The 26714-nt window shown below is 37.7% G+C and overlaps 2 long non-coding RNA genes across 2 annotated transcripts in view; one reads left to right on the top strand and one right to left on the bottom strand.

Moving 5' to 3' along the window:
- LOC138161682 (uncharacterized) overlaps positions 1 to 26714 on the top strand; it is a 166816-nt gene that overhangs the window by 6240 nt on the left and 133862 nt on the right. The window lies entirely within an intron of this gene.
- LOC138161681 (uncharacterized) overlaps positions 15730 to 26714 on the bottom strand; it is a 22748-nt gene continuing 11763 nt past the window's right edge. The window contains exon 3 of the long non-coding RNA XR_011168427.1: positions 15730 to 17682. This is a non-coding gene — a long non-coding RNA (uncharacterized lncRNA). The remainder of the gene's footprint in view (positions 17683 to 26714) is intronic.

The raw sequence follows: 26714 nt of genomic DNA, 5'->3' as shown, positions 1-26714 counted from the left end.
CCAATATTCATTGATCAGATTTTTTTTCAATCAAAGTATATGTGTATGTATCTGTAAAGCCACTAAGCACAAGCAGATTTCCAGAGGACTACTGCTGCTGTGAACAGCTTTCAATGTTCTGATTACACAGTATAGTGAACTCTCTATTTATTCAGTAACAAACTAAGACAAAACATTCACAGAAAATCAAAATACATCATTCACCATGTTATGGCATAGAAATTTATCATTAAAATGGCCATGAAGTTTTCACCAAAGTAGTTGCATAGTTTTAAACAAAGTACATACATTTAATAACTCAGTCATTCTTAAGGAGGCAAGCCTCCTTAATTGACACAAAGTAAAGATGTCAAAAGTTTTCCACCCCTAGGTCACGTTGTCTAAATCTCTTCAATCAAAGTCTTATTTCTTCTTAATTGGAGATTAGTTTCCAATCATCCTCAATTAGTAAGTCCTTAACTCAGTCATCTAAACATAAAGGTCAAAGTTCTCCACCCCTACTAAATCATTATCTTCTCCGTTTACATTAAATACAAAGGAGAGATCTTTTCAGCTTAACTTGAAGCTGGCTCTCTGCTTCCATGGTTCATTTTCCATGGTCCCAGGTCCTGCCAGCTCCTTGTTGTCCAGCTCCTTGTTCAGTTCCTGTTCCACACTGAAGCTCACAGTGTCTAGTCCACCTCAAGTCCTTCACAGTTTCTGTTCCTGGAAAGACAAAGCTTGACAAAGCCACAATAACATTTATATACATTGCTGACATCCTTATCAATTCACTTTCTGCCTGTGAAATCAACATAGACCCAACCACAAGGTCTGAGGAATCAGCACAAATTATTAGTATAGTCCCAGGACCTCTGTCAGCAAGAAACTTCTCCAGGATTTCTGTGAACATACAACAAAAAAATCCTCTTTCAGGGCTTCTGCATCACCAGCAAGGTCCCAGGTCTTCTGTAACAACAGCAAAGTACTCTATCAGCAGATGAATCTGACAAAGTAACATCAAAACAGACAGACAGAGTACCAGCACTACAGTCATGCTTCCTCCAAGTTCTACTCTCTTCTCATTTCTCAGAAGTTCTCAATCCAGTTCTCAGAAGAAATTCTCAGGAGAAGGTCTGGCACCACAAGTTCTGTTCTCCATTCATAGCAGTTCTCAGTAGTTCTCAGGATCCTGGCAGTTGTCTCTCTCTGAGCAATTCTTGTTCTCGGTAGTTCTCTTTCTCTCTCTCCAGCAGTAGCTGCTCTGCCTCCATGATACTCACTCTCAGAAGTTCTGGCCTCTCTCAGCTTGGGTTTTTCCTTTCATACAGTATTAGCTCCTCCCTATTCCGCCCCTTCCTGTTATGTCAACAAGTCCTTCTCACTGTGGAATTCACAAGTTCTGGGTCTTAATACTTGACACACTTATGATCTTGAAACTAAATGCTAAGCCTGTTAGCTTGCCAATACAAGGGGCAGGGAAGATCTTCGAATTCCCATTACCATTACATTATGTAGGGCAGTTAGGTGACACAGTGGATAGAGTGCCAGACCTGGAGTCAGAAAGACTTATATTCCTGAGTTCAAATCCAACTCCAGTCACTTACTGGCTATGTGACTCTGGGCAAGTCACTTAACTCAAATCCCAAATGGGATCACAAAGAATCAAACATGACTAAACAATAAAAGGTTTTTGTGGAAACCTAAATAATTTTAAGTCACATGAATATTATATTTATTTCTTGTGATAGTAAAAAACTGAGAAAAATAAATGTCTGTCAATTGAGGGAAGGGTAATATAGGAATATCATGGAACATTACTGCGCTATAAGAAATGACAAATGTGATAAATGCAGAGAAGCAAAGAAAGCCTAATATGAACTGATGTAAATTGAAGTAGAATGAGAAAAACAGCATATGCAACAGTACAATATAAATGGAAAGAATAGCAATCACAAGATAAATGAAAGAAAGCATTGTGAATTTATAATTAGTGAACTGAGTCCAAAAGAGGGAAAACAAAGTCACCTAGTTCTTTTTCTATTCTGAGGACATCAGCCAAAAGTGTGGAATATATTTAATGCCATCTTTGGTCAACACATTAATTGTTTATTTTTTCTGATTTTTCTTCTTATTATTTTAAAAGTCCCTTGTTATAAGAAAGGATTTTCTGGGTGTGGTATAGAGAGGCACATAATGGAAAATGTATGCTATATAAGAACATGTTATTAATGAAAATGTTTAAAATGCATATTCATGATGGCTTTGAGTAATTTTTTTCTGAATTTGAGCCTTGAGATAAATCATATATGTATTCATATCTTATATGTATATGCAATTTATATTTTTTAACATAAATACAATAAAATAAATAAATATTAGGTCACAAGAATATCAGGAAATTAAATATATTTATAATGCTTTGTTATTAATCAGATGAATTATCTTTTTAACTTTCTGGTTAGGTATAACAAAGACTTATTATTATGGCTATAAAAACATCTAGGAATAAACAATTATTAATACAATGTCAAATAAGTCTGTAGGTGAACTCAATTACAGTGACACAATGGGGCAAATAACTGTAAAAGTCATTGGCATTATTGTTTGCCGAAGGTCAAAAGCACTGGAGTGGAGCATGGTGAAATTAGATGACAGAGCAGGATAAGAGACTGTGATTGAAGATGCTTTGGATCAGAGACCTTTATTGTACTTTGATTTTTTAAGCTTGCTTTATTTGGATCTTTCAACTATGGGAGGAACATAGTAGATTTTGTAATCTGCTTTGATTGAAGTATTTGTACTTTTAAAACACTCTATTTCCCATTGCAGGAAGTGTAGTTTTTTTTTTTTTCTCCCAGAAATCCAGCTGGGAGGTTAACTTCTCTTAGTTATAATGTAAATCTCTTCGATCCTTAATAATGCTACTTTCTCTGCTGATTATGAAGTGAGGGAGCTTTGTATTTGTAAAGTGTATTAGATACAAGAAGATGATAGAATTTAAACAGTGAACACCAATTACCTTCTTGGTAGAACAACAACATTGTTCAGTCATTTTTCAGTTGCGTCAGATTCTTCTTCATGCCATTTGTGCTTCTCTTGGCAGAGGTACTAGAGTGGTTTGGCATTTCCTCCTCCAGCTCATTTTACAGATGAGGAATTGGGACCAACAGGGTTAAGTGACTTGCCCAGGGTCACACAGCTAGGAAGTGTCTGGGGCCAGATTTGAACTCACGAAGATTTGTTGTCCTACTCCAAATCCAGTGCCCTATCCTCTGCTCCACCTATCTACCCTAAATCAAAGATAGGGGTAGCAAATCTGTCTTGACTACCTATAATAAATGTAGCATCTAATCTTTGTTGCATGGGATGACAGAATGTCACCGACTCCTCATGAATCCCAGTAGATTCACCCAGATTTTACTGATTCATAGAATCACAGCTTTAGAGTTGGAAGGGTCCTCAGGAGTCAAGTGCAGCTCTCTCATTGATCAGTCACATAGCTGACTAAGTGGGATTTTACCCAGGTCTTTCTGATTCCAAGCCCAGCACTGCATCCATTCCATCATTCTGTCTCTCAACAGTTTTTTTTTCTTTTAAATAATTGTAGTAGCAATTGACTACCATTAAATTCTTTATTTGCCTATTCTGCAAAATAGAGTGCTTGAAGATCATTCATCTTGATAGAGAAAAGACAAGCAAAATAGGAACTGAGTAGTTCTAGAGTCTTTCTTTGTCCCACCATTTGCCTTCAGAGTAAAGCCAAGTATGGTTCTTATCCTCTCCTTGACTTTCCTCTTACACAGGCTCAAATAATTCCTTTCTGATGGATTCCTTCAGAATTTCTAATTCACCGCATGACTTCAGCACGTTAGTAAGTACTTGTTCTATTTACTATGGTTTCATGTGTTCTGTATTTATCTCCCAGAGGATATTAGGTAGTCTTTGAAGGCAGAGACCAATATCTACCCTCTTTAAGAATGTCTCCTAATATTTAATAGTGTTTAGCAGATAGTAGAGAATCATTTTACGCCTGATAATCACTTAATCAATTGTTATTAAGCTAAAACTTTTGGAAAGTTTTGATTATCATTATTACTATTTTTATTTTGAATTCCATCCACTGTGCACCAGCAACATTAGGATAGACATAGGAGGGAAGTTTGTACAAGATTCTTTCTAGATATCAAGATGACACCTCATCTTCCCAGTAGAAAGAGAGGGTCATGATTACTTCATGTTTTGTTGTTATGCCCCAAATACCTTCCCTACTTCCTTAAACATAATAGCTATTAAATAAATGTTCGACACTGCTTTTGTTGGCTCTGATCACATCTTATCTTTTGCCAATTGCTTGTCCACTAATAGCTCATTCTGCCTGGAAGTCCCATAGTCACCTTAAACTTGTATTCAAAACTGAACTCATGATCTTTCCTCCTACACCCTCCTTCCTTTGACATTCCCAATTACTGCTGAAGGCAACACCATCCTCCCATTCTCACAGTCAAGGCTCACCCTTGCTTTTCAAAATCTCCTGAATGTGCCCTCTTTTCTCCTCTGACCCTGATACTGCTCTTGTTCAGGCTCTCATCGCCTCATGCCTACACAGTTTTACTAACCTGCTGGTGGGTCTGCCTTCCTCAAGTCTCTCCCCTGTCTAATACACCTTCCATTTAACCACTAAATGATTTTCCTAAAGCACAGGTCCAATCATGTCACATACCCTACCTGCCCCTATTCCAATCAATAAACTCCAGTGGCCTACTATCGTCTCCAGGATCAAATAAAAATGTCTCCATTTGGATTTCAAGGTTTTTTATCACCTACCCCATCCTAACTTTCCAATCTTCTTACACTTTACACCCTTCCACATACACTTTGTATCAATGACCTGACCTTCTTTTTGTTCCACATACAAGAGTCCATCTCTTGGCTCTGTACAATTACTTTGGTTGTTCCCAGTGCCTGTTATGTTCTCCCTCCTTATCTCTGACTACTGACCTTCAAATACCAAATAAAATCCCTCCTTCTACAGGAACCCCAACCCCCTGAATGTTAGCTTCTTCCCTCTGTTAATTATTTCCTATTTATCCTGTATACAGTTTGTTTGTGCATATTTCTATGTCTAGTGTCTTTTAGATTGTGATCTCCTCGAGGTCATGTATTATCTTTTGCCTCTTTTTGTATCTCCAGTGCTTACCACAGTGACTGCAGTATACGGTGCACCTACTAAATATTTATTGTTTGACTACTGTTATGTTAAGGCTGAGAAAGCAGTTGTATTTCTTATTACTGGAACATATATTTAGCATCGGAAGGTGTCAGAGACTATCTGACCTAAATCCCCCTCCTCATTTTAGAGATAAGGCACCTGAGGTCAAGAGAGGCTAAATGACTTGAGGAATCATCTAATTGTCACTTAATTAGAGTAAATAGCTGCCCTGAAACTCTTTGAGTCCCCTGGGTCCAAATTCAGCATCCTTTCTATTGTGCCACATTGGCTCTGATTTCCTCCAACTCTAGACCTCAGTTCTGTGAGGGGAGGGTCCAGGTCTCACTCCTCTTTGCGGCCTCCATGTCAGTGCCTGGCACAGGGTCTTGCACACAGTAGGAGATCAAGCCTTTTACGATTGCATGAGAAAGGCCCTTCCAGCAAGGCAGTCAACTGTTTCCTACAAAGCCATGAAACATTTTGTGAGACAGATGGGAAAGTATTTCTGGCCAACAGATCCTGGTGGCATGCAGCTGTCATGGAGTTCTACATGGCTAAACCAAAGAATAAAGTTTTGGAGTAAGCCCTAGTCTATCAGGTGGTGGCCAAGCCCAGTGTTAGCACAATCATCCTTTTGCATCCTGTACCTAGGCTGAGGAATGGCCTAGACAACCTTTCCTATGGAAAGTGGCCAAATGTTTCATGACTATAAAATGACACATATTTTTTCTTTCACTCACCCAGTGTATATCACTTGATGAACTATATACAGTCTCTTCTAAGGTCTTGCACTGATGCCTTCTCATGGCATGTATGTGAGTCAGGGCCATCAGAGGCCTCTGCATGAATTCTGGATAAACCACAAAGTTAGAATGATTTCTGGCACGGGAGAAGTGTGAGAGTGTCTGAGTCGTTCGAGGGGCAGCCTACCTGAGAGATGCTGGGAACCAGTTTATGACTGATTTTCTTCTACATCACTTCACAGATGCTACAGAACCACAGAGATCAGTTAGACAGAAGATCTTTGTTGAGCCAATACAGGATATCATTTTTTAAAAATATTATTCCTTACTATTGTGCTAAATGAGAAATGAGACACAGACAGATTTCATAACCTGGAGAGATTTGTATAAACTGATGCTGACTGAGTGAAGGGACCAGAACCAGGAGAACATTGTACACAATTACAAACACATCATATCTGTGATGACTGCTTTGATAGACTGGGCTCCTCTCAGCAATGCAAGGTTAGAAGACAACTCCAAAAGACTCATGATGGAAAAGGCTATCCACATCCAGAGGAAAGAACGATGCAGTCTCAATGCAGATTGAAGCCAAATACTTGCTCTCTCTCTTTTGTGTTTAGTTTTGTTTCTTCTTTCTCATTGTTCATTCCATTGGTTATAATTCTTTTTTTTTTTTTTTGCCTTTTGGAGGGCAATTGGGTTTAAGTAACTTGCCCAAGGTTACATGGCTAGTTTTTTTATTTTTTTGTGTGGGTATTAAGTGTCTGAGGCCAGAACCAAACTTGGGTCCTCCTGACTCCTGGGCCGGCGCTTTGCTCACTGCTCCCCCTAGCCCCCCCCCCGCCCCCGGTTATAATTCTTCTTAACATCTTGACTACTGTTTAATGTGAAAGTTTATGCAGAACCTATATCGGATTGCATGCTGCCTTTTGGTGGGGGAGGGGGATGATAAGGGAGGGGGAAAATTTGGAACTCAAAAACTTGTGGAACTGAATGTTGTAAACTAAAAATAAATAAATTTAAAAAATATTATTCCTAAATGTAACTAATAGTAGGAAGTATCTGTGAGCTGAGTATTTATTAGGTACCACACCCAGAAATCTGGATGTATATCCTCTCCTTGGGAACTCTTGTGATGGGAATTCCCTCCACCCACACAGATTGCAACTTATCTGTGACTTAATAGATAAATCTTATGGAGGAGCCTGAAGCCCAGAGAAGCCAAATCATTCAATCATTTGGCCAAGGTCTTACAGCTGGTGGAATCTGAGGTCACTTCCTCCTCCCTGGAAGCCCAACATGCCCTCCCTTACACCAAAGGATCTTAACTTTGTCTGTGTCACAGAAGTCTTTTGTGATCTGGTACAGAATCACAAATCTGGTACAGATCACAGATCTGTTACAGATCTGGTACACAATTACAGATCTGTTACAGAAGTCTTTTGTGATCAGGTCCTTTTACAGTGCACTATATTTGAATTAATAAAATATATAGTATTATAAAGGCAACCAATTAGTTTATTACACATTTGTGTGACTATATGGGTGTGTATGTATATATATTTGTATTTATATGCATATCATATATAGGTATGTATCTATCTCTCTGTATTTCATGAATCCTACATTAAGGTCAAAATTTTATGCCATTCAGCATCTCAGTGAGACTATGACATTGCTCCTCCTCAATTATCTCCATTAAAAAATAATAAATTCACCTCTTATGCTCTATTAATATGATTAACTGTTCTCTTTTTAACTAAGGAACACATTTTCCATTTGGAAAATAAAGCATGTGGAAGAACAATGTATGAAATCCAAACGAATGGTTTTCAACAGATTTTGTTTACTCATTAGTTTGAAGAATAGCTTTATTTGTCAGTACAGTCAAGTTCTCAGCCAGAACAGCCTTCCTAAGGCTCAGGATGGGGGGAATTGTTTAATTACTACTTAAATGGAGCAGTTCAGCCCTGAAACCTGAGCTCACTCATCACATCGTTGGGATTTTCCCCTGTTGCATTATTATACACATTTCTGTCAGCCTTATATATTTACCAATTGATCAATACTTTTAGAACTCTTTTATCCTTGGCACATTTATTTGGGAGAAGGAAATATTTTATAGGAAAAAAGTTCTTTGCTTCACCTAAATACTTGTTGTTGAGTCATCTTTTCAGTTTTATCCAACTCTTCAGGACTCCATTTGTGGTTTTCTTGGCAAAGATACTGGAGTGGTTTGCATTTCCTTCTTTAGCTCATTTTTATGCATGAGAAAACTGAGGCAAATGGTGTTAGGCAACTGACCTAGCTTCCTACATACTTGAACAAGTAATTCAATTGTTTCTCTAAAGTAGATAAAGGACTAGATTTGGTGACAGGAAGAACAAAAAATCCTGCCTCAGATATTTATATACTGCCTTAACCTGGGTAAATCATTTCACTTCTCTGAGACTCAGTTTCCTATTTTGCTAAGTGAAGATCATAGTAATGCTTGTCTCACTGGGTGAATAGCAAATGAGATAATTTATGCAAAATGCTTTGCAAATTTTAGAGTAGTACATAAGGATTAGCTTTAATTACTAATTTCTCAGGGGGAACATGATAGAAGTTACCATTATGAAAACAAGGAAACTTGGAACTAAATAATAAAATCTTACTTTGTTTCTCTCATATTTATTTTAGGAGAACTAAGTGAGGCCTAAAAATGTTCACACTTTCATTAACACAGAATATGTTCAGCCTCTCTTTTTTTTTAAAGGTGGCTTCCTCAGAGGATCTTATGATTAAATATTGAAACAGGTTTAAGTAAAGCCAATAGTCACCTGTGATACATACTAATTGCATTATCTTGGATTTAACCTGCCTGGGCTTTATTTTCCTCATCTGTACAATGGAGCTGTTGAAACTTCATAACTTCAAATTTTCCTTCGACAATGTTTTTCTCTGATCTCATGATATTTTGAATTCAGAATTTGATCTATTATATGTGGAGGGAAAATGTTAAAGTCATTATCGATGAAATTGTAAAGGATGAAGTAAGGGTGATAAGTCACTGAATGATTCCTTTCAGCTCATGTTTCTATCAATAGGCAGTGTGGCATAGAGTGGATAGAATTCTGGGTCTAGAGTTATGTTCACATTCCATCTTTGACACTTATCAGCTGTGTAATCACAGAAAATTATTTAAACGCCCGCAATTATTATTGTTATAATAATTATTATTATTTAGGAAACAGTCATACTGGTTAAAACTAGCAAGTCATTAGCTTTGGGGGCAGTTTGCTGTATTTGGGGGGAAGGGAGGTAGATGTTCTAGTTTGCTGATATATTTTTGGCTCAAAATTGTTTACCTTGAGTGTCTAAGACAAAATGAACTCTGTCTTTTGATTACACATGAATTGGTATAGAGGAAGACAAGAAATACAAGTTATATGTGAGTGTCCATTTAACAATGCAGTAGCGACCTATTATCAAATGACTTTACTTCTGTCTAGAAAAGGTAATTATAGTGACTCTTTTTTCTCTTCCATCACAGCTATTGTGAGACCCCAGTGAAATAATGTATGTGAAGCATGATGTTTTATATATATAGTAAGAGCAACCCCATTACTCACATATTTGTCATGGCCTCTTGTTGGGGGACATACTGTTTTACTTGGTTGATGTCTTCTGATTGAGCCCCAGTGACTTCGGGATTTCACCAAAGATGACTGGTTACTGAGAGCCCAATGGAGAATAATCAGGGCCCATAAGCTAGGGACCATAGCATATGTCCTATAAAAAGAAGCTTGTGCACATATCCAGCCTCAGGGAAAGTTCCTCTCTCAACAAGTCATGGCTCCCCACACTACCTTCCCTACCTAGAAATGAATCACTACTTCATATCTCTTTATAATTCTAATGACCTCAATCTACTTCATCTTACTTTATGCTTACAGAACCTTGTTCTTGTCTGCACTTTATAGATGAGGGAACAAGATAAGCAAATTTAATTGGATTTGCCCAGGGCCACACAAATAGTAGTGGCAGAGACAGGACTGAAATCTATGCCTGCTAATGTTAAGTCCATTCCCCTTTGGAGAGGCCATACCTCTCTTCAACTCTTCCCATGCCTGAGACGGCACAACATTGGAGTTGGAAGCAGGCTAGGTTCTGGCTGCACAGCTTCCAGAAGATGGGAGAAGCTGTTCCCAAATCCATTCACGTGCACATTTGCTCCTCTAGAGATGCATGAATTCTTCTGTTCAAATCAGAGTTTATCCTACGTGTGGCAAGGTATCAAACAGTATTCCAGACTGCAAAAGGATACCGCCCTCAATAAGGCCCCTTCCCCCTTCCTCATGAAAGAGAGGCTAAAGCACACTTGCACAAGTTCATGTTTTTTTCAAAATGAATCCATTTATCCTACCATTGAAAGCATAGTCTATTTATTCATTTGGGTACGGGAGTGACTCTGTGTTCACAAAGGCCCCACCCTCGAACACCTTTCCCCAGTGTGGCAAAAGCTTTCAGTGTAAGACCAAGTGATGGGCCCTTACATTTTGGCTGTTTGAAAACCAATTTTTCTGCCTCAGTAGAATTTTTTATTTCTTCCTAAGTAATTTAGTTCTTTTCCCAGCATCACAAAAAACTAATGTCTAGAGGAGTTCTTATCTACAAAGATGGAGGAAATGCACACATATGTGTGTATATATACACATACACACGTATATATTTATGTGTGTATATATTATATTTTATTATATTGTTTTGTATTGCAATTACACTGTATTGTATTATATTCCATTTTATAATATTATATCTTTTATGCAAGAAGGATGAGTACTGCCATCCTCCGTTAAGAAATAGAAAAAAAAATATTGGCCTATGATTTAATTGGTACAAATACATTTTATTGTATTAATTATGTAAATAATTATTCACATTGCAAACTTACTGTTCTCCACTCTCTCAAAAAATATAGAATAAGCCCCTAGAGGGCAGCTTTGTGTCCCCAGTGCATAAAGTGTTTCTGGTAAGTTGTTTTTGTCCAGTCATGTTGGACTCTTTGTGACCCCACAGACAATAGCACACCAATTCTATCTATGGGGTTTTCTTGATAAGTGATACTAGAGTGGTTTACCATGCAGAAGGCAAACAGAGGTTAAATGATTTGCCCAGAGTCACATAGCTATAAAGTGTATGAGGCCAGATTTAAACTCTGGTTTTCCTGACTCCAGGCTCAGTACTCTATCCGTTGAACCACCTAGCTCATAGTAGTCCCTTGATAAGGGGTTGTTGATGAGTTGAATAGGGAATTCCCAGTGAGGAAACTGCCAGGATGGGCTGGTAAATTCTAGACAGATTTCTTGAAGTCTCTTAGAGGTGGGGAGAGAAAAGCCAAGTCCCTGAGTAACTTTGTTATTTAACTAATCATGCTTTATAACATGGTACTTGGGACATGGAACTAACCTCTGACAAAGAGACACCTGCCTCAATGTATTCTTTTTGGTGTGGGGTCCTACAAAGTTAAGCAAGACACTTGGCCTTTCACTATGCCCAGGAAATTTTTCTTTTTAACTTTGTTTTAAATTCAATTCCATTAACAAGCATTCACTTTCTTTCCATCCCACTTCCCCTCCATATTCTTTTAAAAAGAGTCGGGGGCAGGACTTTGCAAACCTTGTAACCATGTAATAATAGCAGGTACCTGTCTACTTATTAGAGGACGTTTACTCACAGAGTCCTGTATTCCAGGGAAATAACACTTCCTTTCTCCCACCTCCCCACAAATAATAACTAAATATACTCACTGCCCAACTAATGCTATTGATTCGTTCCATGAAAACACAGTCTAGGATGAAATTGTATCTGAGGACACAGTTGGTTCCATAGAAACCTTTCTAAAAGTGTTTTATAGATAATGAATGATGAAATAGTAGCATTGGACTCTTCGGTCCAACAGGGACAGCGGGTGGCACAGCGGGGATGCTCAGCCTGGAGTCAGAAGACCTGAGGTCAGTCTGTAGACTGTGAGCTCCTAGAGGGAGCTTTTTCCCTTGTCTCTTTTTGTATCCCCGGCTCTTGGTATAGTGGCTGTCACATGGTAGGGGCTTCATAAATGTGTATGAACTGAAGCAAAATTAAATTCTCAAACACTTATTAACCATGTGATCCTGAAAAATTAAATTTTCCCCTATTTGTTTCCATTTCTCAATTATAAAAATTACCATAGTAATAGCACCTACCTCACAGGGTTATTGTTCGTGGTGCATAGTAGGTCCCATGTGGATGCATATCCCCTTCCCTTCAGTGGGGATTGATTATGACATAATAATGAGGCCATGTTTCATTGACATTAAAGTTGGGGAACCTTATGCAGGGCATAGCTAATGATAATTATTATAATTATTAATTATTGTTGCTGTTATTTAGTCATTTCAATCGTATCCGACTCTTTGTGAACCCATTTGTTATAGTTTGTCATTTCCAGTTCACTTTACAAATGAAACAAATAGGGTGAAGTCACTTGCCCAGGGTCACACAACTATTAAGTGTCTAAGGCCAGATTAGAACTCAGGAGGATGAGTCTTCCTGATTCCAAGTCCAGCCTTCTATCCACTGTGCCATCTAGCTGCCCAAATCATTATTACAGAGGACTTGAAATTCTATATTTGCTTTTTGTTCCACATAACCTATGAGCTATGTTTTCCTTAAGAATAAATAAGATATAGACAGTTAGGTGACTTATAACTGATCACAGAACTAATAAATGTCAGTCAGGATGCAAATACTATCTTCTCGCTTACATACACTATGGTGTATATAAGACCACAATTTTTTGAAAAGGACCTCTTTGGGCCTCTTGAATCACAAATACAAAAATTCATTGAAATGAGTTGAGCATCAAAAAAATATATTTATAATATATATTAAAAATAAATAGGTAATATATAATATAAACAAATATAAATATGTGTTAAGTAATGGAGTGAAGGTACTTAGTTGCGACATATTTCAGAGAGAAAGCTCTAAGTTGCTATAGAGCTCCTTTCCCCTCCCTCCTACCAGGTCATGTGCCTGAGGGACTTAAGAATGTACCCATTTATAGCTCTTGCCTCTCTATATTTATCCTGTACCTTTTACAGATGGAATGACGAAGGGCCATCTGTATTTTGGTCCCAAAATATAATTATTCCCTTGATGGCAATTCCTTCATGTTATAAGGTAAAAATAGAGGAAATATTTTCTTGTTTGCATGTTTTGTGATAGCCTTGTATATACTTCAGTGACTTTTTCCTCCCCTTGCCTGTGTTTTTAGCTCCTTCAGTAACATGACTTCCATTCGCCATAGGAACAGCTAGTAATTCTCTTGCTATTTTAAGGCATCTTGTTTCATCTCCTCCTTCTGCCCCCAAGCCCACAAATGCTAAAAATCCTGGATCTGTAGGGGATGATAATTATGCCTCTGGCTAAAAATAATTTGGAATCAGAAAAGGCTAGAGAAGGAACGATGACTCTCCTTTCTATTAACATTTCAAATTCCGTGGGGATTTTTTTTGGGTAAATACTGAACATGATGGACAACCAATATGTAAATATCAGAAGTAACTGGTAATCGTAATTCGTAATGAGGACAAACATTGATTGAGTGGACATGAAGGCATTTTGGAAAGCAGATTATTTTGGGGGGTATGTGTTAGACTGGGGGGATGCTCAAAAAATTCTGTTTCTAGGATTCTGCAACTCTTAGTGACCCTCCAGTTCTAAGGGTTAAGATCCTTTAGAAAGTACAGTTAGGTGCGTGGAACAGGGAGATGAGTGAGGCAGAGTCTGATCGCAGGGAGTTTGCCTTAGTTGAAGAGAAGGGCATGTGTATCCCTTCCACCTGGATCGTCCTTCACCTCTAGTTACAAATATCTAATTTCCAAGGTTGCCTCACGTTCAAAGGCTTCCCTGATGTCCTCAGTTAGAAGACAGGTACTTACTCCATATTTAGTGAGTGAATTACTGAGTGAGATCTCAGCTGCTCAAGGAGATGTGCTGGATGATGTGAATGCTTCCCTTGATGACATGAAGCCAAACCCATCCATGCCTTTGTATCCTTTGAATCACTCACTCTAGTCTCCTGTAATTTTTGCTAGCACATTTAATGGGCCTTACTCCCTTCTTCAGAGATCGTGTGCTCCATTATAACCTGCAGGTTGTCCATCATTATTCCACACCCTTGCCATGTGTCCAGACAATGTTTTTGGTTTTTTTTTTTACATTTCTGATGTTGTCTTTTACCTGGGTTCTTCTGGACAGTTCCTTATTTGTTATGTCTTGCAACCTGTCCCTCTCAGTTGTCCTCTGAATTATAAAAATCTGCCAGACAGTACTTTTCAGTCTGGCCCTATAATATATAAAATATATATTATAATTATATATATATGAAAATATAAAAATCTGCGCAACCTAGCTGACCTTTAAAGCATATGTAAATAACAATTGGTAGGTTATGGCTTGAGTAATGAAGAATGTCTGTCCTTGATCTCAGTTACTTTCTCCTTAGTCGTACACTAACATTCATTCATTGTCGTTCTTCACACTCTCAGAGGACCAAAAACACATCACGATGTCAGAGTCAATGTACAATATTTCCAACTAAGACTGATCAGGCCAATATAACCTTGGAAGGCTTAGCCACAGTTCAGGCACAAATAGTCCTCATACACATTTGGGATGGGGAGGCTAGGTGGCACAGTGAGTAGAGCACCGGCCCTGGAGTCAGGAAGATGTGAGTTCAAATCCAGCCTCAGAGACTTAACACAAAAAGTAGTTGTGTGACCTTGGACTAATCACTTAACCCCAATTTCCCTCCAAAAAGCAAAAAAAAAAAATTGGGATGGAGATGTCTCTAATTTTGCTCCTCACTCATTTTGTTTGAGCTGCTACGATTCTGCTTTGTTCAATGAGCCCAGTGCCTGCTTTGATACAGGCACACAATGCTGTGCATTCCTTTTCCAGTGTCTCCCATGTCTAAAAATTGATTCCAAAGTTCTTCAAAAAGTCCTTGAGGGGGGCCTTGTATTACTTCTTCTGAAACTGTGTGAGTGCTTATCTTGTGTGAATTCTCTGTAAAATAGTCTTTTAGACAAATGCACATTTGGCATTTGAATAATATAACCAGCCCAATCAGAGTTGCTCTCTCTGCAATAAAGCTTGAATTCTTGGCAGTTTAGCTTAAGAAATGTCCTCAGTGTCTGGTATCTTATCTTGCCAGGTGATCTTCAGAATCTTCCTAAGACAAATCAAATGGAAGTGATTCAATTTTCTGGCATGGAGTTAGTAAATATTAAAGTCACACTCTGGCTACACTCCTCAACTCTCATTATCATTCCCTAAGGGAGACTACCCCATGTTCTAGTTTTTGCTGTTGTTCCAAACTCCTAAGATTTGCACAAACTTTCAGTAACACATTTATCCTTCACATAGCGGACACAATGACCTCCACTAAGGGTATTTGAAATGGGACAGTGACCAAAGTAATTACAAATATCCACAAATACACCAAACATCAGTCAAGAAAGTTGATTCATGGGGCGGTATGAATGCCCAAGAAAGAGCATCTCATCACCACTGCTGCAAGGTTTGAGGATCCTCAACGTACCAGCATTGGTTAGACGGACCTTGGTCTGTCTTACAGGATGCACCAGATCATGTTTCACTGGTTGGTGTGGGATATTTACTGGCCTGTCTTTAGCACCTCTGACTTGTGATACAGCTGAAATCCTTGACTAGGGCATTACTAGTGTCTTTTGGGAAGAATGGAGACTTACACTAGAATCAATATGAAGCCTCTCTTTGTCCCTTCCTTTGAAATTTTGGTTTAATCCCTACTACCTTCCAATCAGGGCAGCTAGGTGGTGCAGTGGATAGAATGCTGAGCCTGGAGTCAGGAATACTTGTGGTACATCAGGCCTCAGACACTAGCTCTGTGACCCTAGGCAAATCACTTACCCTCTGTTTGCCTGCATTTCCTCATCTGCAAAACAAGCTGAAGAAGGAAATGGGGAATCTGAAATGAAGCCATGAAGAATTGGACATGACTGAACAATGAAAACAACAGTACCACCTTCCAATCAGCAGGAACTTGACTCTAGGTACCAATATCTCTCTCCTTCTAAATTCCTCTCTAGCAAGTTTCTTTCTAACATTTTAAATCTCTCCACTTGTCTTTGTTTGCCCACTCCTGAGCAAAATAATTAAGAATAATAAAAATGTCACTAGAGTCATCTGCAACCAAGGTAAGTCCACTGTCTCTGGTGCCACCTAACTCCTGTTTTCCTGATGCTTTTATATGAAAAAAAAATATGACCATTTAAATTCTGAAAGTGATTCTCCCCACCTCCCCACCCCCCTATTACTACAAACTGACCAGTTTGGAATTCCCTGAAGTCCACAATATTATTGAATTTTTAAATGATATTTCATCATTCCTATTTTTCCAAGACACAACATATTTCAAAATTTTAGCTAACATCCCAATTGTCCCTGAGAAGATAACAAACCCTTTGAACATTTCACAAAGATATGGAATTCAATCTGGTTAAGTTTTCACATTTTTAATTCTCTTGCACAAATGATAAAGTAATATATTCCAAACTTTGCCTAAGAATATTTTATTATTTTATAACATTAATTATACTACTTAAATGGTCTCTCTTTCTTTCTTTTTTCTTCTGAAGTTTTTGTCATAGGATAGGGACTACAACTGAGGGTTTCAAGTATAGAAAATGCATATTTTGGGGCAGCTAGGTGGCACAGTGTATAGAGCACTGGCCCTATAATCAGGAAGAGCTGAGTTTAAATCTGGCCTCAGATACTTAACACTTAATATCTGTGTGACTTTGGGCAAGTCACTTAACTCTAATTGCCCTGCCTTCCATCCTCCAAAAAGAAAAAAATTGTATATTTTTAGTACTGTTATTTTTGTATCATTTCTATTTGTTTCTAGGAAATAGGTTACGTGATTCCATAGGTAGGCCCTCTCCTTTAAGCTGCTGGCTTGAGACGCATTTAGTGACTGGAAAAACAAGGTTGCCTTTGATTTTAGATTTGTATTAAGGGGGTCATATGAGTTGGTGGGTTATGTTTTGTTTTGTTTTTTAATGGGAAGAAACATCTGTTGGGGAAGGCTTTAAGGGAAATCTGCTTCTCTCTCCTCAAAATGTGGTTATATACATTGTGTTATTTAACAATAAAACAAAAATAGAAATTGAAATATAAAGACATAAATATTATCCGGTGTTCAACCAAAAAAATGTACATAGCCAAAATGCTAGTTGGAGCCCCTTTTATTTCTTATGTTTCATTTTAATAACATTAAAAAATATTCTCCATTACAGTAAGAGAAATTCCAGGGGGGAAAATCAACAGCAAAAAGAAGATTGAATTGCTTCTCTAAGTAAGCATATAAAACAATTTATTATGTTTTAGCAATTTACTATATATTAGGAATTCATGTTTCTCTTGGAAGGGAACACAAATAAATCCTCAGAATTTTACTTTGATGTTGGTAAATCATCCTAGCATTGTTGAATTTAGAGGTTTGTTGCAATATTGCAGGCCTTTCCTCTTTTCCCAAAGTTGGAGTCGCGGTTGAGGCAGCATCTCATTTCTGATTGGAAGAAACCTGGAAGTGATACGTTCCAATCCCAACTCAGACATTTGGTTGTTGTGTCAATTTCAGGGAGTTACTTTCCCTTGTCTTGGTATCCCTGTCTGTCAAATGAGAGGATTAGTCAAGATGGTCTCTAAGAGTTTTTACATTTCAAAATTCTAGGACACTCAAGCCTGGGATCAGTCCTTGAGAAATGATTTTGATGAGAGAAAATGTTTCATTATATAATATTTATAACATTAGCCTAAATATCCCAAACTCTCCCTAAGTACCAGAGATGGATGTTACCCATGTTCTTATCTTTATGTTTTTTGATCTCATGTATATTTTTCAGACTATGGGACAACAGAATAAAATGTTTCAGAAAAAAAAAAAACATTCTTAGCTATGCCCTGTGGGGTGGTTGTGGTGGGGGGAATCATTATACAGAGATCCTGGTATATTAAGTGGGCCCTAATCTCAAGAATTATGGAGGGCATCATCCTGAAATGATCACACCACATAGTAGTATGTCCAATTCTGAGTGCCTCCTTTTAGCAAGGATATTGGTAATTTGAAGATTGTCCACATAAAATAATCAAGATGTCAGTGTATGTTCAGATTAGGTCATAGTAGGATCAGTTGAGGGAATTCAGGTCATTTAACCCAGAGAAGACTTAGGTAGGCCACAGTAGCAGTATTCAAATGTTCAAAGGATTGACATACAGAAATGGGACATGATTTACTGTGCTCGGTCCAATTAGAACTAGGAGGGAAGAGGAAAAGTGTACAAGCACTGAATATGAACTCTATATTGGGAAAACTTCCTTACCAATTAGAACTAGGCAGCAGTGGAATAGCCAGACTCAGGGGGTAGTGGGTTGCCTGAAAAGGTGTGCTCATAGTTGTTTAATAACCAGATCTTTAAAAAAGAATGTACCCACAACACTCTTTTGAGTTTAATCTGCATTATGAACATTTACTCCATTTCTTTCTTAAATCTATAGTGCAGAAACTGTGGCCTCAAGGCCATTTGTGACCTTTCAGGTCCTAGGTCCTTTTGTCTGAGTCCAAGTTTTACAGAACGAATCCTTTTAGTAAGGGAAATTGTTCTATGAAGTTTGGGTTTAGTCAAAGGACTCAACTTGAGGACCTAGAAGGTCACAGGTTCCCCACTCCTGGTTTAGATAATCAACAAAACAATAAATCAAGCCCTGTTTTGTAAGCCTTTGCTGATTTCGGAGCTATTAATGCTCCCATTGACATTTCTTTAAAAAAAATTTATTCTGAACTTAAGAAATAAATCAAGAATTTCCGTAACATAACATAATAGGGGGAAAAAAATGATTGCACATTAAACTGCAAATCTATTATATACAATTTGCTATCCTCTTGAACATATGTTATCCTGTTACTTTCTGGGTTTTTTTCCATTTTTTTCTTCCCTTTTCCCTCCCTAGAGTTGGTAACCATTAGACACACTTATGTATGTGCATGTATGTACACATATATACATGCATATATTAGACACAAATATATACACACATACCTATGTACACCCACACACATATATATATTTATATATACATACACACATATAAACTTTCTATAGATACTTCTATTTGTCATTTCTTTCTCTTGATACAGATACTTGAGTATCATTTTACACTTATCAGACTGGCTAAAATGATTGAAGGGGGAAGTGACAAATGTTGGAGGGGATGTGGAAAAATTGGGACACTAATTCATAGTTGGTGGAACTCTGAACTGACCCAAGCATTTTGGAGAGAAATCTGGAATTATGCCCTAAGAGTTATTAAACTGTCTATACCCTTTGACCAAGAAAACCTGTCAAAACAAACCCAGGAACTACACAAAGTTAAAAAAATATCAATACAAATAAAATCAGATTTTAATAAATGGAGAAATAGTAATTGTTCATGGGTAGTCAGGGTCAATTTAATAAAAATGACAATTTCACATTGACAAATTAACAATTGACTCCCTTGAGTCAGTTCTATGGGACTCCAGCACACTCATTTAATGGAAGTCTTTAAAAAAAAATCAAAAAGAGGTGACATGTATTTATCAAGTGTTCTTTAGTGGTGATTCTTACTCAGTTTTCTGCTGGACTAGGTGGCCTCTGGTATATATACCAAAGTCGAGAGTCTGATTCTGGGATTCTGAGCTATTGTTTTGCTGTCATGTTGTGGTTTTTTTTTTTTTTTGCTGTATTATAATTCTTCCTTGAGATAGGGGCATAATTCTAATGGTGTGTGTAGTTTATGTAGTAACATTTGTGGTAGTGTAGGAGAAAGAAGAAGAAGAAAAAGAGACAAGTTCCTGGGGGAAAAAAAGGGATGAATCTGTGTGTGTCTTTTTATCCTTAGTAAAACACCCTGCATATTGTAAGCATTTGAACAAATATTTGTTGAATTGAATTAAATGACTCCCCAATGTATTCTTGGTTGCCTTTTTCTTTCGTTACAAATCCCCATGCCCAATATGTATTTCCTTTCTTCACCACAGTCTTCTGGACCCTTGAGAATTTCTTGGCAAGAACTTTTGTTTTTCTTTTAGTAGAGAAGAACAAAATAGGTTAAATGAGATATTTGTATATGATGATCTTTATTTCTAATGAAAAGTCATGCAAAGCTCTCCCTCTGACATTCGAAAACCTTCAAAATCTTGATCACACCTATTGGACCAGGCCGTTCCCACAATTTGCTTTCTCATACACTTTAACTTTGAGTATGTTTTCCATTCCCCACCCCCCCACTCACACAGTCGAACCTTTCTCCTTTGTGTCTTTGCCCCATGCCTAGAATGCATTCTCTCCCCAACTCTGCCTCACAGACTTCCTGTTTCCTTTCCAACAAGGTTCAAGCGCCATCTCCTACACGAGTCCTTTCTGATCCTCCAATTGTTAGCAATATCCTCTTATCATCAAAACGACATTGCTTTTCTTCTGTATGTATTCAGTACATATCTATACATATATTTTCTGGGACAACATCAGTCAGTCAAATAAGCATTTATTTAGCACTTACTGTATGCCAGACACCTATTATATTCCAGGCACTGTGTTAACTGTTAAAAATAGGAAGAAAGGGAAAACACAGTATATGAAATGTAAGCTCCTTGAGGGGAGGAACTAATTCATTTTTGTCTTCCGATTCCTAGTATTTAGAATCCCCCAAATTCCCAGTATTTAGCATAATTCCTTGCAAAGTTTAAGTGCTTAATAAATTCTAGTTGAATTGAAGTATTCCCACAAAATAATAACCAAATTCGGCACAGCAATTTTTTTCAATAGCAACGATAACTAACATTTATAAAGTGCTCATTAGGTTCCAGGCACTGTATTAATCACTTACAAATATTATCTCATTTGCTAACTTACAGCAACCTTGGAAAATAGGTGATGTTAGTCTCCACATTTTACAAATGAGTATGGTTTAATTTGTAATAAATGTTGCACCAGTTTCTTTTAATAGCCAAAAAAGGAAATGGACTTGAGTGTCCTATTATTCTGGCTGGCGAAAATTAGGAGTGCTTCCACTTCGGGTATCCGATGCTTCTAACTCACTGATATTTACCATATTCTTTCTATTAAATGTGTTGGGGGTCATTTGGGGATCAACTGAATTTGTGATTCCTTGATTGTTTTTGGTGCAATTATTCCATGACTGTTATCTTTTGTTTCTGAACGTGTTTGTGTCCCATATTTCTTTGTTCAGTTTCAGATTTTTATAGTTTAAGCTCTCCAATACAATGCAAGAATGTTTATTACCGAGACAAAAAGAAAAATTGTCCCTACCTACCAAGGAACTTATATTCTCAAGGAGGGAAGCAACATGTGAGTGGATAACATACTATACATACTAATTGGAGAGGGGAGAGAGTAATCATACCTTAGAGTATAAAGAAGGGGCATCCTGTATGAAGTGATACATCTAATGATCCATGAAGGAACTTGGATGTCAGAAGTAGTGGGTGTGTGGGGAAAGGACATTTCAGGCCTGGGTTATAAGTAATCTATGCAAAGTCATGAAGGCCAGAGATGTAGCTGTGTGTTTGAGGAAAGTGTCTAGGTGAAGAGAAGAAAAGATCAGCCTGAAAAAAGAGGCCAGAGCTATACCATGAAAGTCTTCACATAGATTCAGGAGTAGATCTGTGTTTTAGAAATTTCAGGTTGGCTGTTCTATAGAGGATGGATGGGAGATGGGACTGGAATCGAGGAGACCAAATAGAAGACTATTGCTGTAGTAATAGAAGTGGGATGATGGTCTGAACTAGGGTGATGGCGGGATAATGCAAAGAAGTGGTTGGTTGGAACATATGTGGATGTAAAATCATCAAAACTTGGCAAATGACTGAATGGTGGGGCTTGATTATGGAGTGTGGGAGTGCAAAGAACCAAGGTTAACTACAGGATTGAGGACCTCAATGGGTAGAAAGATAGCGACTATTTTATATTTGTTCTTCTCACTCTATTTTTCAACCCAACTGGCCTCTTTGATGGATATTTTTCATAGATGATTTTCCATATCCTACCTCCTGCTTTTGCAAGGCTGTTTGACACATACAATGTATGCCCTCCTCAATTCAATCTCTCCACATCCCTAGATTTCTTAAAGGCTCAACTCAACTGTCACCTAAGGCCTTTCCTAGTCCCTTCAGTAGTTAATGCTGTTTTCCTCTATTTGCTTGACATTTATTTATCTGTGTACATGTTCAATCCTTATTTTGTCAGAAATGATGAGGTGAATTTCTTAGATGTTTGCCTTGTTATTGTGGATCTAAGTGGAGGTCTCCAATGTCGACTTTCCACCTTCTCCAATCAGATCATGGAAGAGGCCCCAGGGACCAGTGGAGCTGAGAAGACATGCATTTCCTAGGTGATTTTATCTTGTGGAATGATGAGTTTCTGGAGACTATGAAGTAGCCTGGGTGAGAAATGATGAGGTGAATTCCCTGGATGGTTTCCTTGGGTCAGGGATTTACTCTCCAATATCCACCCTCCACTCTACCTTCTCCATCAGAGGATATCTAGTCGATCCCATTCATTTTATATGTGAAGAAGCTAAATATCAGACAGGTTAAGAAACTGGTTCACACAGCTAGTAAGAATTAGAATCAGGATTTGAACCCAGGCATTCCTAACTTCAAGCTTTGGGCTCTATCTACCATAACACACTGTTTACTACTAGTTGGTGCTTAAATACTTTTTGAGCTGATTTAGGATGCATACTTGCCAGTGACCTTGAATGTCACCTAGTTCAAAATCCTTATTTTATGGATGAAGAAACTGAGTCCTAAAAAATAATGTGTGTGATTTGTACACAGACAAGCAGATAATAATTATTCAAGTGAGGATTAAATGCCATATATTGGCCCCTGCCCCACAGCCAAGTAGTTTCCACTAGAACATAGTCTTCTCAGGTGGGAAAAGTCTATAAAAGAAATAGTCCAGATAGACTCATGGCATGACTGATTTTTCTGGGATGTTTGCCTAGAATGGGGCACTTGTTTATTTTCACCCATTTATGGTAAGTACAAATAATGCCTGCACTCAGCCGGTTTGCCTTCTGGTTCTACATTGGATGACAGATCAGTTATTTAAACAAGCAAATACAAATCTGAATATGCTTTTATTTTTCACTTCCAGTCAGGTTTTTATTCTTACACAGGAATTCTTGCTGGGAAATGGGGCGGGATGGAGAAACGTTGCGTACAGGTCCTGTAGTAGTACCTGTAGTAGTATATGTTAACTTCAATAAGCCATACAAAGATGTAGACTAGGAAAAACTGGCAAGCGTGTTGTGACAGTGTGGTCTAGTGGGAAGAAGGCAGTTTTCCATCCTGGTTCTTTTACTTATCGTGCAAGACCTTATGATGATAGCAGCACAGATTTAGACCAGAAAGTGACCTTACAGGTCATGTTGTCCACCCTTCTCGTTTTAATGATGAGGAAACTGAGGCCCAGAGAGGCGAAATAAGAGGTGCAAGTTTGCACAGGTAATACATGTCAGGAGCTGGGATTTGGAGGGAGTTCCTCTGATACAAAAATTCAGAGCTTTTTCCCCAAGTACCATGCTTAGCCTATCTTCTATAAATTACTGGGGTTGGACTAAGGGCCTTTCTAGCTCTGAATTCTATGAGCATGAATTTATCTCATAGACTAATTGAAAAGAAGGGGACAAGATTTAAATGACTACTATGTACCAAGCAGTGTATTAAACATTGTACTAATATCTCATATGAGAGAATAAGCTCTTATTACACACACACACACACACACACACACACATACACACACCAGACATGAATCCATCCAAATGACCCTCCCAAATGACACTTCCCAAAGACAGACAAGACAAACCATCCTCTCTCCTACCCTCTTCCTTTATTAAAGGCATTTTCCCTCACTTATAAAATGAAGGGTGTAAACCAGCTGATTTCTAAATTCTACTTCAGGGATCAGTTCTCCATCCAAGCTCTGATACTTCCTACTTTGATAACCTTTGCAATCCACTTTATTTCTCAGTTGCTCTGTTGCTTTTTCTGCAAAATTTTAATTCTGAAACTTTATGATGAAAAATTAATGATTCCCATAGGATTTTAAATGCAATTTAATCAAGCACATATCAGCATCACATCAGCACTATGGATCAGATACTATGTTAGACACTGGGGATACAAAGACAAGACTAAGTAGCTTTCCCTCAAAGAAATTTTCTTTGGATTAATACAATGCTAAAGACTAGTATTAAGGTTTACCTGGCTCATAAGTTTTGCAATTTTATCCACATGATTGTTCTAGAGGGTATATTACAAACACTGTATCTATTTCAATTTTTTTGCCAGTTTATCAGTATACAGAGTCTATAAGTTTCATATATGGGTTATTTTTACAAATGTGTGAAATGAGTCGATTATTCTGTCTTTCAGTGTATTATTTTTTTTGCTAACCAGTAAACTAATCCAAATGAAAACTTGTAGTTTTCTATTAATTGATTCATTTATCAAGCATTTGAATAAACTGGTATAGTTCTTTCTCTGTACCAGTTCTTTACTAAATACTATGATACAAAGACAAAGAAAAAAAAGAAAAAGTCCCTAATACCATGTATGCTGAAAATTTGTGTGTATACGAACATACACGTATGCATATACATATATAAAGATGCATATATGCATACATATATGTATATATAAATAGTCTATATCTGTTGATATTATACATACATACATATACATATATATACATACATATATATAATTTCAGAGGGAGCTAGTTGGGGAGCAGGCTCAGCCACTGGTACAAAATAGAAATCAAATTAATACAACTGGGCACAAGGTGAAGAGATTCTGCTCACATGGAAGGAGATACTGCTACTCAGAAAGACGTTTCCGTGGTGTGATTAGATCTCGTTACATTGGAAAGTAGTGGCAAAGAGGCCTTTTGTCTTTAGGTCTCAGGATGGATGCACTGGGTTTTTTCAGCTTATCTGCACCATGGTTTAATCTGACCCTCCAAGATAATTTATATAGGCCTATTTCCTTGAAACAAAACCCGTTTGCCCTTGTCTTCTTAATTCCCTTTCTTTAGTCCTCCTGTCTTCACCTATCATTGGGGCTAAGTGGACTTCAGCATTTAATAACCAACAAGATAGTCATTCTACAGTTCTCTAGCACTGTCTGCTAGTCAATTATTTTTGTCTCAAAAGATGGAATGAAAGTTGGTCACCAGTCAGGTACCTTCATTGCTAGATCAGTGAAGTGTCACAGATGCTTTGTTAGAAGTCACCCCAGGAGGGGTTCTCCATGTTCATATCACTCTTCTAAGGTAAGGAATTTGGTGGGGTTGAGCTGTGGTCAGAGAAGAAGCTGCTTCCTCTGAGGTTTGATACTGACTGTTTTAGCCTGACAGATGGTTCTTAGACGAATGAGTGCTTGGGTTTGAATTAAGGGATGCAAGAAGTGATAAGGCCCATAGGATCATAGAGTAGACTTAGAAGGGACTTTACAGGTAACCTCCTAACAACACTTATTTTATAAATGGGTAAACTGAGTCCCACAGGGGCTAAAATGACTTGATCAAAGTTATACAGATATTCTGTGGCAGGAACTAGGATTTGAATTCAAGTCCTTTGGAATCCAGAATTAATTTTATTTTTCTCATAGTAGCAGGGTAGCCTATAATGGGCAACAGAGTTTGAAATAAAATATGAAGACATTAAATGGAAAAGAAGCAAATTTTAGCTAGAAGCTTCAAGCTGGATTCACAAGCATCAAGACTAATGGACTTCTTAGCTTAAAATAATCCTCATCTCCTGCAAATACCCTCTTCTCCTTTTTCCCCTCTTCATTTATTATAGCAGCCTTTGATTCCCTTTCCATTAAAAATATTGTTTTTAATGCCCTTTGATTTTTATGATATAGTTTCTGGATAAATAGTCCCCTAGTTCCCCTGATCTCAGCATAACAAAGAAAAAAATTAAAAATAATCAATTCCTCAACAGCCTCTAAGACTGTTTATGTATGCAGTGTTCTTCACCTATGGTCCCCACATATCAAAGGAAAAAGAGAGAGTAGTTTATTATCTTTTCTCTGGGCTTAAGATGATTCACTACAGTTATATTGGATTTAGTTTTAACATTCTTTTATATTACTGAATCCTTGTATTTATTGGTTTCATGACTAAGCTTAGGGACTGTAACATTACATAAAAAAATTCCTGCATTTCTTGGAAATACTTCTATTAATTGTTTCTTACACATGAAAAAGATTCCATTAATTCAGATACCATAACTTGTTTAGCCATTTCTCTGTTGATAAGTATTTCTATATTCCCCCCTCCCTCCCTTTCTTCCTCTCTTCTTACTTCTCTTTCTCCCTACCTTTATTTCCTTCTTCCTTCCCTTTCCCTTCCTTTTTTCCTTGCCTCCTTCATTCCTTCCTTCCACAAATGCTGTTAGGAATATTTTGGCCTTTATCAGATGTGTGTGTGTGTCTGTCTTTGTCTCTGTCTGTCTCTCTCTCTGTCTCTGTCTCCCTGTCTCTCTGTCTCTCTCTCTCTCATGTCTCTCTCTCTGTCTCTCTCTGTCTCTGTCTCTGTCTGTCTCTGTCTCTCTCTCTCTGTCTCTCT

This window comes from Petaurus breviceps, unplaced genomic scaffold, assembly GCF_028583685.1.
Source record: "Petaurus breviceps papuanus isolate PSGF00001 unplaced genomic scaffold, PetGlider_PUasm1.0 185, whole genome shotgun sequence".
In the NCBI taxonomy this organism is placed as follows: Eukaryota; Metazoa; Chordata; class Mammalia; order Diprotodontia; family Petauridae; genus Petaurus; species Petaurus breviceps.
The sequence above is the reverse complement of the archived record's forward strand: the minus strand, read 5'-3'. Positions and strand labels throughout refer to the sequence as shown.